Source organism: Alosa sapidissima, chromosome 3 (assembly GCF_018492685.1).
Source record: "Alosa sapidissima isolate fAloSap1 chromosome 3, fAloSap1.pri, whole genome shotgun sequence".
Lineage (NCBI taxonomy): Eukaryota > Metazoa > Chordata > Actinopteri > Clupeiformes > Clupeidae > Alosa > Alosa sapidissima.
The window spans coordinates 36,808,828-36,824,065 of record NC_055959.1 but is presented as its reverse complement, the minus strand read 5'-3'; positions in this window follow the sequence as shown (position 1 = coordinate 36,824,065).

The following is a 15,238-nucleotide window of genomic DNA, read 5'->3' as shown; positions in this document are numbered from 1 at the left end:
TCTAACCTAAAGAACGCTTCTAACCGCTGAGTTGGAAGCCTGGGCTTTTAGCTCAGTGGTTAGAGCGCTCGACTCCCATGCCAGTGTGTGTTGATGTGGGGGGGGGGGGGGGGCTGATTGTTGACGGGGAATGTCACTCTTGCCTGTCCTCAAAACTTGAGAGCCTTGTGACAGCGCAAAAACGAGAAGGCAACGGTGTTCAAAGGTATGGCATAGGCTGCTGCACCCAACTGTCTTGAGTTGCAGTTATAAAACCCAACTAGCCTACTTAAAAAATATTAGATAGTTAGCAGGCCAGACAGAACACAAAAAATATAGTTTTGTTTACCCATATGCTTCGCTGGTTTAACATGATGAGAACGGTGCAAACTTAACTGATGGGTTACTGATCCACAATTCTGACTGTGACATGATTTAAGCATACAACAAAGTCCTGTAAAATATGTAATTTTAATGTAGCCCAAAATGATAGGCTATTAAAAAAAGTCAGACTTGGCTACCAAAATGTATGGTCACCGCATGCTACTGTGTGTGACCTTAAACAGAGACTTTCTAATGAGGAGGCACGGGGGGGGGGGGGGGGGGGGGGTGATGATGCACTTTGCTCCTCATGAATGGGGCTCTTTTATTTCTGTTTTTACTGTCTCTGCTGGAGTGACATATTCTGTTTGGTTAGAATGCCACAATACTTTTCCCCAACCCAGAGTTAGTGGCTTAGTGGCTTACAGAACAGTAAAATCAACAATGTTCAGTTAAGGGTTGATTCTAACACTATTCTGAGTCAAGTCCCACTCAATTAGAGTTAAAACTTCTCCGACAGTTTGTTAAATAGTTAGAGATGTTACTCTCTTCAGATCATAACAGGGCCATTTAACACTTACAGTGAAACTTACAGTGTTAAATTATTAACTCTTAAAGAGTTTTTGGAATTTAACAGTTAAAATTTTACACCACTGATTTGACTGTGTACCAGTACTCAAGAGACCTGAATGTCCTGATTAACACACACACACACACACACACACACATCACTATCACCATAGAAATGCATGGGGCTAGTTTGTAACGCCAATATGGTCGTTGTCTACACATATCACACCCCTTCCTCGGCAAAACGTCGACATGTAAATACATTGAGCCAATCATGTGGTGTGTTGTGAAGACATCGTGCCAGTGATGTGTTTTGAACTCGCCGCTGGAGCAAGATTGGTGTCGTGAAGCCTTGCGCACGCGCATTTCTGCCGAAATGGATGCCGGACGAGTGCCCAAAAAGCGTTGTCATATGGCCGCCGAGTGGAGGGTCTTGCCTAAAAGGACTTTGCCTTAAACCCTAACAGATTTGCCCCGGGTACAGATGACTTCTCCTGACCTGATATGAGCATGATTAGGCTGACCTAACATGATTAGGCTGACCTACTCCCTTCCACGCTGGAAAACCTCACTGCTTGGTCATGATCTTTTTACTCTCTCCGACCGGCTCCTCATGCATAGAGAATAAACTCGACACACTCTACACTGTTGTATTGATTCAAGGTATTGTTTGTAGCAAGTATGACTAACAGCTATACTTTACTCTATGATAATATTGATAATAGTGTCAGTTTGCCATACATAGAGGACGAAAAGGAATCTGGACAGGGACTAAGCTGCACTGAATACAACAGGAAAGCCCTGCAGCGCATAGTGAACACAGCTGGAAGGATCATTGGTGCTTCACTCCCCTCCCTGAAGGACATTTACACCACCCACCTCACCCGCAAGGCGACCAAAATTGTGAGTGATGCAAGTCACCCCGCTCACAATCTGTTTGATCTACTGCCCTCTGGGAAGAGGTACAGAAGCCTGCGCTCCCGCACTACCAGACTCACCAACAGCTTCATACACCAAGCTGTAAGGATGCTGAACTCTCTCCCTCCTCTCCCCCCTCCACCCTCAGCTACATAACATCCTGGACATTGGACCCACAATGGCCGCCTGCACTACTCCACTTGCACACTTGTACACTTTACAACTTGGTGTTGTTGTCCTGAAAACACAACACTTCTGTTGCTCTTACATAACTTGCACCACTATGCCACTTTCTTTATTACTTAGGTCAAACAGAACTACCCAAGCCTTTTATTGGCCTGACTTTGCACTAGTATTTTATTGACTGTCTATGCACAATTTCAACCAAATTTTGCTGCTCTTATTTTTTCATTATTATATGTGCCCTCTTATTTACTTATTTACTTACTTTTTTGTTTACTTGAATGTTATGTTTGTCTGTGGACTTAAATTGGAAAAATATGTCTTGTCTTCACCGTGGGATAGTGAGAAACGTAATTTCGATCTCTTTGTATGTCTGGAACATGTGAAGAAATTGACAATAAAGCTGACTTTGACTTTGACTTTGACTAATCACACTAACCTCACATCCACACACACACAGTCACACCCCCCCCCCCACACACACACACACACACACACACACACAGTCACAACCCCCCCCCCCCCCCCCCACACACACACACACACACACAGTCACCCCCCCCCTCACACACACACACACACAGTAACAACCCCCCACACACAGTCACAAACCCCCAACACCCACACACTCACCCACCCACTCACACAGCCAGCCCCACACAGCCCCCCCCCCCCCCCCCCCCATACTCATATGACCCAGTTAATATTGCACATGATATTGCATAGTCTGCATTACACACACACGGCCCTGTTCTATAAGCATCATAACACTATTATAATATTGCACCTGCTATTACAATAGAGACCTATAGTTTATATTGCACACTGCCCTGTTCTAAACACTGCATCATAACACTATTATAATATTGCACATGGTATTACAGTAGAGACCTATAGTTTATATTGCACACTGCCCTGTTATAAACACTGCATCATAACACTATTATAATATTGCACATGGTATTACAGTAGAGACCTATAGTTTATATTGCACATGGTATTACAGTAGACCTATAGTTTATATTGCACATGGTATTACAGTAGACCTATAGTTTACATTGCACATGGTATTACAGTAGAGACCTATAGTTTATATTGCACATGGTATTACAGTAGACCTATAGTTTATATTGCACATGGTATTACAGTAGACCTATAGTTTACATTGCACATGGTATTACAGTAGAGACCTATAGTTTATATTGCACATGGTATTACAGTAGAGACCTATAGTTTATATTGCACATGGTATTACAGTAGACCTATAGTTTATATTGCACACTGCCCTATTAACTCTGCATCAATGCAGTCAGTTCATGATAATCAATAAATAAATACCCCCCTTACACACCCTCCCACCCCACACTCAATATCTATACTAAGACTTACTGTTAAGGAGTTTGATTGAACAAGGGACCATGGAGTGTTTATACCTACATGGAGTTTTTTATTTGTTTTGTGGTTTGGTATCTTCTTCTTCCTGAGGGCAACATTTCAAACTCACCATGTAGAATCTGTTCTGTGTCCTCTCCTATCTTTAGTCCTTGATTTCTGACCGCTTCATCAATTAGTTCTTGCAGTGAGGTGGGGGGGAGACTTTGAGTTTAACAGACAGGTTCCCAAACCATATTATGATGCCATATCTTGGATGGATTCAATGGCAGCCCTAATAGAAAGTTAGCATAATGTCCTTCTCTATGCCAAACACTCTCAGCCTTCTCAAAAAATGAAGACGTTGGCTGATCCTTGAACACAAAACCTCAACATGCTGGGCCCATTTTAACTGAAGATCGAACATTATACCTAGGTATTTATATGTGGTTACCTGTTCTACTGCCTCTCCATAAATTGTCATTTGTCACTGTGTTATGGTTACCTAATGATCTGGGGTCAAACATTATTTCTTTAGTTTTGATCCCATTCAAGACCAAATTATTTGATTCACACCACAGCACAACCCTGTCTATTTCTGACTGGTAGACAGAGGTGTCGGAATCCTGCATCATCAGACTAAGGATGGCTGTGTCATCTGAGAACTTGATTATGTAATTATTTGTGTGATGATTTCTGCATTCGTTTGTATACAATGTGAATAACAGGGAAGAAATAACACAACCCTGGGAACCTCCAGTGCTGATGATCAGTGTATAGACCCTTTCAACAAGGTAAACAAAAACAATGCTTGAACATTCTATTTGGTTCCCAATCTACCTCCTCTATGCCAACTATGATGCTGATAATGGAACTCTCTTGAAAGGGTCCATAGAATTGTTAGATCAGTGTGTAGAATTTATTTGAACTTTTGTTCTATCAGTGAGAGAAAAGCTTGGTACCATTTTATCATAAAAGGGTTCACTTCCATCTGTTTTAACTTGTATAACAACATTTGAGGCACAATTGTATTAAAAGCAGAGCTAAAATCCATATAAAGTAGTCTGGCGAATGCCTTAGTCTTTTCCAAGTGCTTTAGTATTTTCATACCCTGAAATCATTTATGTAGGTATTTTAGCTGCATTTGCCTTAACTGAACAGCTTCGGAGTCGTTGGAATGGTTATATGACTTTTTTGGGGTTGAATGGTGGCTGTGTCGCCAGCGCATGTGAGCGGAAAAACCACCCTTGCAACTTTGGGCCGGCGGGCCGACGGCCACAGAGGCAGAAAGTCTCGCAGCCTCGCGATGTAACGAATTGCTTTACTACACTATACACATACAGGCACATACAGTCACCGGCTAGAACAAGGTAGCGATGGAGTTTCTCAGACATTTTTCATGGCAGAGCCAGCGAAAAGAAGCAGAAAGTGAGTAAACCGTTGCCAGAGGAACAGGGAAAGAGAAAACGGCAGACTAACCGATTGAGGAGTCGTAAACTATATACTCTGAAGCTGTAGGGGGAGCACTGCAGAGAAACCTGCGGGCAAAAAGCGAGAAAACAGCAAAGAAATTGTCAAAACTACATAGTTTCTCTTTTAACAAAATACACACTTTTCCTGAATTCATTTTTTTTTCTTCATATTTTTGCATTAATGTAATTAGAAAACATGCCAATAGACAAGGGGCGCAGGAAGGGGGGTGCTGAGGGTGCTGCAGCACCCCCTGCTGGCAGGAGATAGATTTTTAGCAAAAAAGGGTTATGGATAGGTTCGAATATAGGCTACTAAAAATTAACAGTTATAGAGATCAACGTGAACGTGAGTCAGTTACTGTAAGAACCGTAGCGTGGTTTCAGCTATGTGATAGCGATCAAGTGTGTAGGCCTACGGTTGATATAGGCCTACATATTCTATGCGATTTACATGTTCAAAAAAAGCATGGATAAGCTGAAAGAAAATAATAAATGTATAGCTAGTGAAATCATTTCACTATCGTAGTCGCTAAGATAGAAATTATTAGGACACATACTTGCTGTGGAGACGACACACTTTAGGCTATTCAGAAATTATTTGCGAGATCATTGCAGCCTGATTATTAGCCTATATTTTAAGCTTATACCATGGTCTAGGTTGAAAAGGGTGTCATTTAAAGTGATATACTACCCCTATAAAATGATTATGACGTTGCTTGACAACGCCTGAGTTAGTCCGCTCAGCTGTGACTTATCAACATTCCACAGCGTTGCAAGCAGCTGAACACTGAAAAAACGAACGATTTTAACTCTAAAACTCATTTAGTATTAATAATTGATTTCATATTTATTTATTTCGTAAGTGACCATGGTATAAACGGGATAATGCCCTTCGATACGTCCATTATCAGAAATAAATGGACTTCGCCGAAGCAACCGTCCTCCGCTTTGCGTCGGACAGTTCACGCCTCCGCACCATTTATTTCTGATCATGGACACCTCGTCGGGCATTATCCCTTACCTAACATCTCTGGTGTGGTTTTGACGATCAGAAAAGTCATTTTCCTTAGCTATACTGAAATAGGCTAATGATGTCAAGTGCGCTTCTGTGGGGTTAGGGTAGGCGCAGTGGATTCGGAGTGCTGTCGCGGAACATTGGAATTTGTGGCTGGCCAGGACTTTTCTAAAACTTCTCGCTATCACCCGCACACCGCATTAAAATGACGTATTTAGCAGTCAAAATCCGAAACATGTCCAGGAGGGAGGGGGGGGGGATCGTCGGACATCCATTATTTTTGTTATTCAGCACCCCTGGTCAAAAATAGATTCCCGCGCGCCTGCCAATAGACACATATATATTGATATTAGTGTGGAGTGGGGTTGTCTGGAGTCTGGCAGTGTGTGGTTGTGACTCTGACCAAATATCTGTCAATCAAACCAAAGGGATCCTGTCAGATGCTTTGACAGGCAGCATGAGCATTGTGGTGGACAAGTAAAGAGGGATGGAAGTGGGCAGAGTGAGTGATGGCTGTCAAACATCCCTATAGGCTCCTCCCTCAACTTTGTGTACAAAAATGATTTGTCAACATGCTTTATTCTCTCCCTTGTTTGCTCCACAGAGCCACTTTTATCTCACTACCATAAACTCATTTCGTAGGGCCACGCAAAGTAGTAAGTATTAAACCAGAAGCTACTGAAAATGCCTTTAGAGCTGAAGACAATTCAATTGTATGCATTGTGTGCATCTGAACATTATATAGCTTTAGTGGACAACTCAATTGTGTGCATCTGTACATAATATTGCTTTAGTGGACAACTCAATTGTGTGCATCTTTATATAATATTGCTTTAGTGGACAACTCAATTGTGTGCATCTGTACATAATATTGCTTTAGTGGACTGTAGAAGACAATTGTTGCAAAAAAGTTTTAAGAGCTAATGTTAAAAAACATTTCACATTGTCAATGTATCTATAGGGAACTGAGTGTGTTTTTATGTTGGTCTTGGACAGTTTTATTTCAAAGATTCATGCCATGTAATAACATCAAATCCTCTTGCTCTGGGCAACCAGTTCACTGGATATTTTCACGCAGGCGAAGTGCTCAGCATTCACTTTGAATTCATCATTTGCCTGTTTGTGAATATAGAGCAATCAATCTCAGAAGCATCTGCAAACACATGTAGCCTAGCTAGGATGAATTGCCTTAATTTGTGTACTACTGAAGTCGGAAATGTGAAAAATGTCCCACAACAGGGCAATTCATCCTACGAGACAACGGCGTAACGTGAAGCATCCAGCGCGCCAAGAGCCAAAACAAGCACGACACACAAAGCACGAAGCCAACAACAGGTCAACAATGGGTGACTCAGTCCAAGACAAATGTAATTGGCATGTGGGTATTTCAGCCTCCTGGAAATGATCCTGGGGGTGGGGGGGGTGAGTCATAGAGAGCTGCGCAGCATTTGCTGTGAGACGCAGGAGTCAGGCAGAGACCACTGCACTGCCACATGGGCTATTTCTGTCTACCGATTAGAGCCATTAGCCTTTACTGGCACAATCACAATACGTCCCCGTCCACGTTACATGCTGACAGGGTGCCCTCCTCACCCCGGGGTGGGGATGAACACGGAACACAGCGCACACGGAGATGTGAGGGGTCCAAATGCACATGTGCAGTGACGGGGGTATGAGTACTGAAGCGCATCGAAACTGACCACAGGTGTTCAAAATAAACATGTGCACTCATAAACACAGACACATGAAAGCATCCATCCACAGGTGCTCAAAATAAACATGTGCACTCATAAACACAGACACATAAAAGCATCCATCCATATGGTCATGCAAGCTAGAACACAGGAGATATCAGGAACATTACATTCATTCATTTAGCAGACACACATGTCAATTACACAGACCCCTGAGCAACTTGGGGTTAACTGCCTTGCTCAAGGGCACAACAGTAGAAGCAGGGAATTGAACCCACAACTTTTCAGGCTACTGCATGCTAGCCCAGCTCCTTAGTCACTTAGCACCGCCCCAGGAATGTATAAGCCCCCCAGGGTGAAATGATCTCTGACACTCAAATAAGGTTACAGAATGGAATTTCATTCGCCTTCACTACGGTGGTGAGTTTGTCAGTTTACGCACTCTTAAAGAAGACTGCAATGGTTAACGCGTGATGTTAAAGAACATTCTTTTAGTTTTACAGACAGAAAAGCACTGTTGGCTCAGTCTCTCCCTCTCACCTCTCCACCTGCCAGGTGAGACATGTACTGTACGTCACACACTCACACACACACACACCTTCACTGCTTGGCTCACCCTCCCTCAAGACATGCCTGCTGGAGCGAGAATGACTAACGCAAAGAGCATCAACTCATCACACCATCAGGTCATCACGCCAGAGACTTAGAAACATGAACGCTGATCAGATCAAACAGCACCTTTGTTGCATTCCTAGTCCACCTGTTGCTCATGTGATACCATAATCCTCCAGTAGAGGGCAGTCTTACTCCTAGACCTTGCAGGGCCTCTGACGTTCAAGTGTCCACGTCTCAGCGTCCAGCCCTGGGGGTTTCATCTGCAGGCTGTAGTTGTTTTGAAGTGTCATGAAGAGTTCTCAGCAGCACTGTTCGAAATGACCACATAACAACCCTCCATTCCCTTGTCATCACTGGAAACTGTGTGCGTTATGCACATGTAAACAAGTACCGGTCGCAGTGTTTTGATTTCAGACAGTTTGTTTGTGGAGGAGGAGGAGGCTGTCTACAAGTGTCGTGTATGCCCCTAGGTGTGTTTTTATGCTCATTTACAATAATGTGAATATCAAATACCACCTCAAATCAATTTGACATAAGGCACTTTCTAGAAAATACAAACATTTATTTGTGCTCTCTCTCTCTCTCTCTCTCTCTCTCTCTGACTTTGTCTCTGTCTGTGTATGTGTGTGTGTGTACATGCAAAAGGACATTATTGTGTTTGTCTTTCATCTACATGTAACAGTGTGTGTTTGTACGTGTAGTGTGCATTGCACTCAATCAGCACCTGCATTGCTGGGGCATATTCACCACTGCATGCACGGGGCATATTTGAGAGATCTGAGTGAGCGTATGTGTGTGTGGTCATGCCCAACAGGACTGGTCTGTAATGTTCAGGTAATGCCATGCGTATTTGAGAGATATGAGTAATGTTCAGGTACAGTAATGCCGTGCGTATTTGAGAGATCTGAGTAATGTTCAGGTACAGTAATGCCGTGCGTATTTGAGAGATCTGAGTAATGTTCAGGTAATGCCGTGCGTATTTGAGAGATCTGAGTAATGTTCAGGTACAGTAATGCCGTGCGTATTTGAGAGATCTGAGTAATGTTCAGGTAATGCCGTGCGTATTTGAGAGATCTGAGTAATGTTCAGGTACAGTAATGCCGTGCGTATTTGAGAGATCTGAGTAATGTTCAGGTAATGCCGTGCGTATTTGAGAGATCTGAGTAATGTTCAGGTACAGTAATGCCGTGCGTATTTGAGAGATCTGAGTAATGTTCAGGTACAGTAATGCCGTGCGTATTTGAGAGATCTGAGTAATGTTCAGGTACAGTAATGCCATGCGTATTTGAGAGATCTGAGTAATGTTCAGGTACAGTAATGCCGTGCGTATTTGAGAGATCTGAGTAATGTTCAGGTACAGTAATGCCGTGCGTATTTTAGGGCCACAGAAGAGAACAACACATGCGTAGCAGCAGGCAGCCTATGACGACACAAGTGAGATGACACATGTATTCACGCTACAATTACACTAGTACTATCTCTCACACCTCGAGCTGTTAGCACAAGAGAGAAGAAGAAGGCAGGTAGAAGCAGCAGCGATAATGAACTTAGCTGCAGTGGAAGACTTCAGGCAGTAAAGGCATGCATGCGTGTGAGAGGACTGATAATTATGAAGAATATAAAGACTTGAGAAAAGTGTGTGTGTGTGTCTGTGTGTGTGTGTGTGTGTGTGTGTGTGTGTACAGATCGAGAGGGAAGGAGAGAAGGACTCGACAAGGCTAGATGAGTCACTAGCAGCACGACCGCTGTTGCGTGAGAAGGGTTGTGTTGCGTGTGAGCCACTCTTGGATCATGCAGGTGTGTGTGTGTGTGTGGAACTCTGTTTCACATGTGTGTTTGGACATATAGCCGTGTGCTATCACAGCGATGAGGGATGGGCCTTACAGATAACCGCCATTCTGAGAGTGATGAGTGTGAACAGGTGTGTGTGTGTGTGTAGAAGACTGCTTGTGTTTACACAAACAGATTTACTTTTTTTTTTTTTTTTTACTTTCATTATGTTGTATGCACACATTGATTTCATGAACATGTCACTCTGCGTATCCTTTTTCACATTAGCATAAACACTGGCTTCTACACACACACAACCCTCTAAGAATATAAGCATAAACACTGGCTTCTACACACACACAACCCTCTAAGAGCATAAGCATAAACACTGGCTTCTACACACACACAACCCTCTAAGAGCATAAGCATAAACACTGGCTTCTACACACATACAACCCTCTAAGAGCATAAGCATAAACACTGGCTTCTACACACACACAACCCTCTAAGAGCATTTGTCCACATTACTGTAAATATACAATCTAATAAAAAATGGTAATAGTTTCACAGAAATTAGCATATTGACTCCTGACCTGTGTAGGTTATGACACCTATGACTAAGATATGCATAGAGATGCACAGGGAATCGGTCTGGTATGTTGTTATAGATGACAACAACAACAACAACAACTACAGCAACAGCAGCGTAGTTTCTCTCCTCTTGTGGGGTATACTACGAATCTCGATTAGTGGGTTAGCGAGGTATGTTGCTCTCAAAGCCAGGATATGCTGTGACACGAAAGTGGATCTGTTTTAGTGTCGCTATATCACCATGGTATCTTATGCTGTCAACCAAACCTGGTCGGGAGGAGGTTATGTGCTAAGTTATAGCTCAAATCGTGTAATCTACCATCCACTGACCAATCAATTGTCTTAAAAACGAAGTTATCTCACGTGTAGGATTCTGTCATATATCTTACAGGTGGAGCTCCACCTTTACTAACATTTTGGATCTCGAATGCGCTTTAATAGTGCTGTGTGTGCAAATATCCCACTATGGACGTTCATACCATACAACAACTGATGACAATTGATTTATTTGATGTTATAGGTTAGACACAAAAAATGACCGCAGTGTAGATTAGCTCATGAATGCGGAAGTAATTGTTTTTAAATAGAGGCGGTCTTGTGCATCTCCACGTTTCACGATTGGCCAACGTCATCCCAACACCGAGAACGCGCACAGATCTGAGCTGAAAGCCTAGTTTGACAAATATATCACATAACTGCTATCGTAATATCACTTAACGTATACCCCTGAGTCAAGGCTTTGTGAAGCCTTGATATGTCTACATAGCCTAGATATGTCTAACGTGCTTCGTAGTATACCCCACAGGTCATTCAGACAGAGATACACAGTGTCTGAGCTCCATGGAAAGGAACATCATATTCGCTTGCTCATTCAGTCTGGGATTTGTAGAGACGTGGAATGTTTAAGTTTCCTTATATTGTGTAAGGTGTTTCAATACATTTATGGTAAACATTCCATGCCCACTGTATCACTAAAGTGCACACACACACACACACACACACACACACACACACATACTCAGAGGTACACACACACACACACACACACATACACAGAGGTACACAAACACACACAATGTTTTTGTTTACATGCAAGCTGTTCCCCCTTGTCTCTTTCCTGCTCAATGTGAAGCTAATTCTGGCCACACACACACACACACCGCTGTCCCCCACTTGAGCTGTCACACACACACACACACACACACACTCGCCCCTACTGGAGAGAGTGTATACTGATCCTAATGACCTAAACACACTCTCTGCATGCGCCGACACAAGTGAGAGCCACACTCCGCAGGGGACCAACAATGCACTGGCCCTCAGCATACGTGTGTGTGTGTGTGTGTGTGTGTTTTGATATTCATAATGTGGGCCATGCACTCTCTCCCTGTTCTGACATTAGCAGAGTTAGAGACATGGGGCGCGGAAGCACAACTGCATGCTCTGTGTGTGGATGAGAGAGAGAATGTGTGTGTGTGTGTGTGTGTGTGTGTGTATGAGGGTGGTGGTAGTAGTCAGAGGGCGTCGGAAGCAGAGCTCATGGGAACACAGTGGTTGTGTTGTCCTTCACAGCACGATATCATCTCCTAACTCCTCTCATCCTGTCTGGCCAGCCAGACATCCTCTCCACACGTCAGGAGAACCAATCACAACCCAATCACAACCAAAACAAATACAGCGGCTTCACCCATGAGTAGGGAAGTCAAATACACAGCCAAGCGCAACAGGCTTATTACAATCTCTAAATGATTAACTCACAGCATTAAATGCACATTAAATTAAGGAGTCTTACTGCAAAATATTTTGTAGCCTGAAACAAATTGAATAACAATCAGCATTTTGACATTCTAAAGCTGAAGCTCTAATCTTAAATATTCAATTCACCGGTCTACAGATCAAGAGAGTGCAAGAAAAGAGTGCACTCAGATAGAAGGCAGTCAAATAGTCAAATAGCTTTCACTCAGAAGCACAGTGTGCTATTTCAAGGCAGGATCTAGAGTGATCAGCATCTCAGTCTCGGGCAGTGGGCTTACCATTCTCTCCTTTTTTCAATTTCTCTCCCTCCCTTTAGGGTAGTCTGGTCCTCTCAGGTGAAAGAGAAGGAGAGAGGAGAGAAGAGAGGAGAGGAGGAGAGAGAAAAGAGGAGAGGAGGAGAGAGAAAAGAGGAGAGGAGGCGAGAGAGAAAGAAAAGGGGAGAGAGAGGGGGGAAAACGAGCGACAGAAATGATTGCAGGTGGAAAGATGGAGAGAGGGGGGAACTGGTTAGAAAGATGGAGAGAGGGGGGAACTGGTTAGAAAGAGTCAAAGCAAATGTAATTTCTCAACAGGATGGGGGTGGAGAGAGGAGGAGGAGGAATGTGATGGGTTAGGTGATCAAAGGCAATGATCAGAGATACAGGTGATCAAAGGTAACGATCAGAGATACAGGTGATCAAAGGTAACGATCAGAGATACAGGTGATCAAGGGTAACTAACGATCAGAGACAGAGGTGGAGAGAGAAGGAGGTGCGAGAGTTACTGAAATAAAGTGATCACAGGTAACGGTCAGAGACAGAGGTGGAGAGAGAAGGAGGTGCGAGAGTTACTGAAATAAAGTGATCACAGGTAACGATCAGAGATGAAAGCTGCAACACCTGGGCTCACACACAAAGAGGGGTTGCGTTACAAGCATTACAACATCATTACAACATCAGTACAACATCATTACAATATTACAACATTACAATATTACAACATCATTACAACATCATTACAACATCAGTACAACATCATTACAACATCATTACAACATCATTACAACATCATTACAATATTACAACATCATTACAACAACATCATCATAACATCAGTACAACATCATTACATCATTACAACATCAGTACAACATCATTACAACATCATTACAACATCATTACAACATCATTACAATATTACAACATCATTACAACAACATCATCATAACATCAGTACAACATCATTACATCATTACAACATCATTACAACATCATTACAACATCATTACAACATCATTACAATATTACAACATCATTACAACATCATTACAACATCATTACAATATTACAACATCATTACAACAACATCATCATAACATCAGTACAACATCATTACATCATTACAACATCATTACAACATCATTACATCATTACAATATTACAATATTACAACATCATTACAACATCATTACAACATCATTACATCATTACAATATTACAACATCATTACATCATTACAATATTACAACATCATTACAACATCATTACAATATTACAACATCATTACAACATCATTACAATATTACAACATCATTACAACATCATTACAACATCATTACAATATTACAACATCATTACAACATCATTACATCATTACAATATTACAACATCATTACAACATCATTACAACATCATTACAATATTACAACATCATTACAACATCATTACAACATCATTACAATATTACAACATCATTACAACAACATCATCATAACATCAGTACAACATCATTACATCATTACAACATCATTACAACATCATTACATCATTACAATATTACAATATTACAACATCATTACAACATCATTACAACATCATTACATCATTACAATATTACAACATCATTACATCATTACAATATTACAACATCATTACAACATCATTACAATATTACAACATCATTACAATATTACAACATCATTACAACATCATTACAACATCATTACAATATTACAACATCATTACAACATCATTACATCATTACAATATTACAACATCATTACAACATCATTACAACATCATTACAACATCATTACAATATTACAACATCATTACAACATCATTACAATATTACAACATCATCATAACATCAGTACAACATCATTACATCATTACAATATTACAACATCATTACAACATCATTACAACATCATTACAACATCATTACAATATTACAACATCATTACAACATCATTACAATATTACAACATCATTACAACAACATCATCATAACATCAGTACAACATCAGTACAACATCATTACAACATCATTACATCATTACAATATTACAACATCATTACAACATCATTACAACATCATTACAATATTACAACATCATTACAACAACATCATCATAACATCAGTACAACATCATTACAACATCATTACAACAAGAACAAAGCAATATCCCATCAGTGGGTAAGGGTCTGTCTGCGGCCAACACTGAGTAAGGGTCTATCTGGGCTCATCTGTGAGTAAGGGTCATCTGTGGTTATCTGTGAGTAAGGGTCATCTGTAAGTAAGGGTCATCTGTGGTCATCTGTGAGTAAGGGTCATCTGTGGTCATCTGTGAGTAAGGGTCATCTGTAAGTAAGGGTCATCTGTGGTTATCTGTGAGTAAGGGTCATCTGTGGTCATCTGTGAGTAAGGGTCATCTGTGAGTAAGGGTCATCTGTGGTCATCTGTGAGTAAGGGTCATCTGTGGTCATCTGTGAGTAAGGGTCATCTGTGGTTATCTGTGAGTAAGGGTCATCTGTGGTTATCTGTGAGTAAGGGTTATCTGTGAGTAAGGGTCATCTGTGAGTAAGGGTCATCTGTGGTCATCTACAACGATAACGACATGAAGAACGATATTGTTGGGGATCACTTTCAGAGCGATTTTCAGAACGATAAAAAGCTAATAGCCAATCAGAACCCATAGAATTTTAACCGTCACATTCATTAAC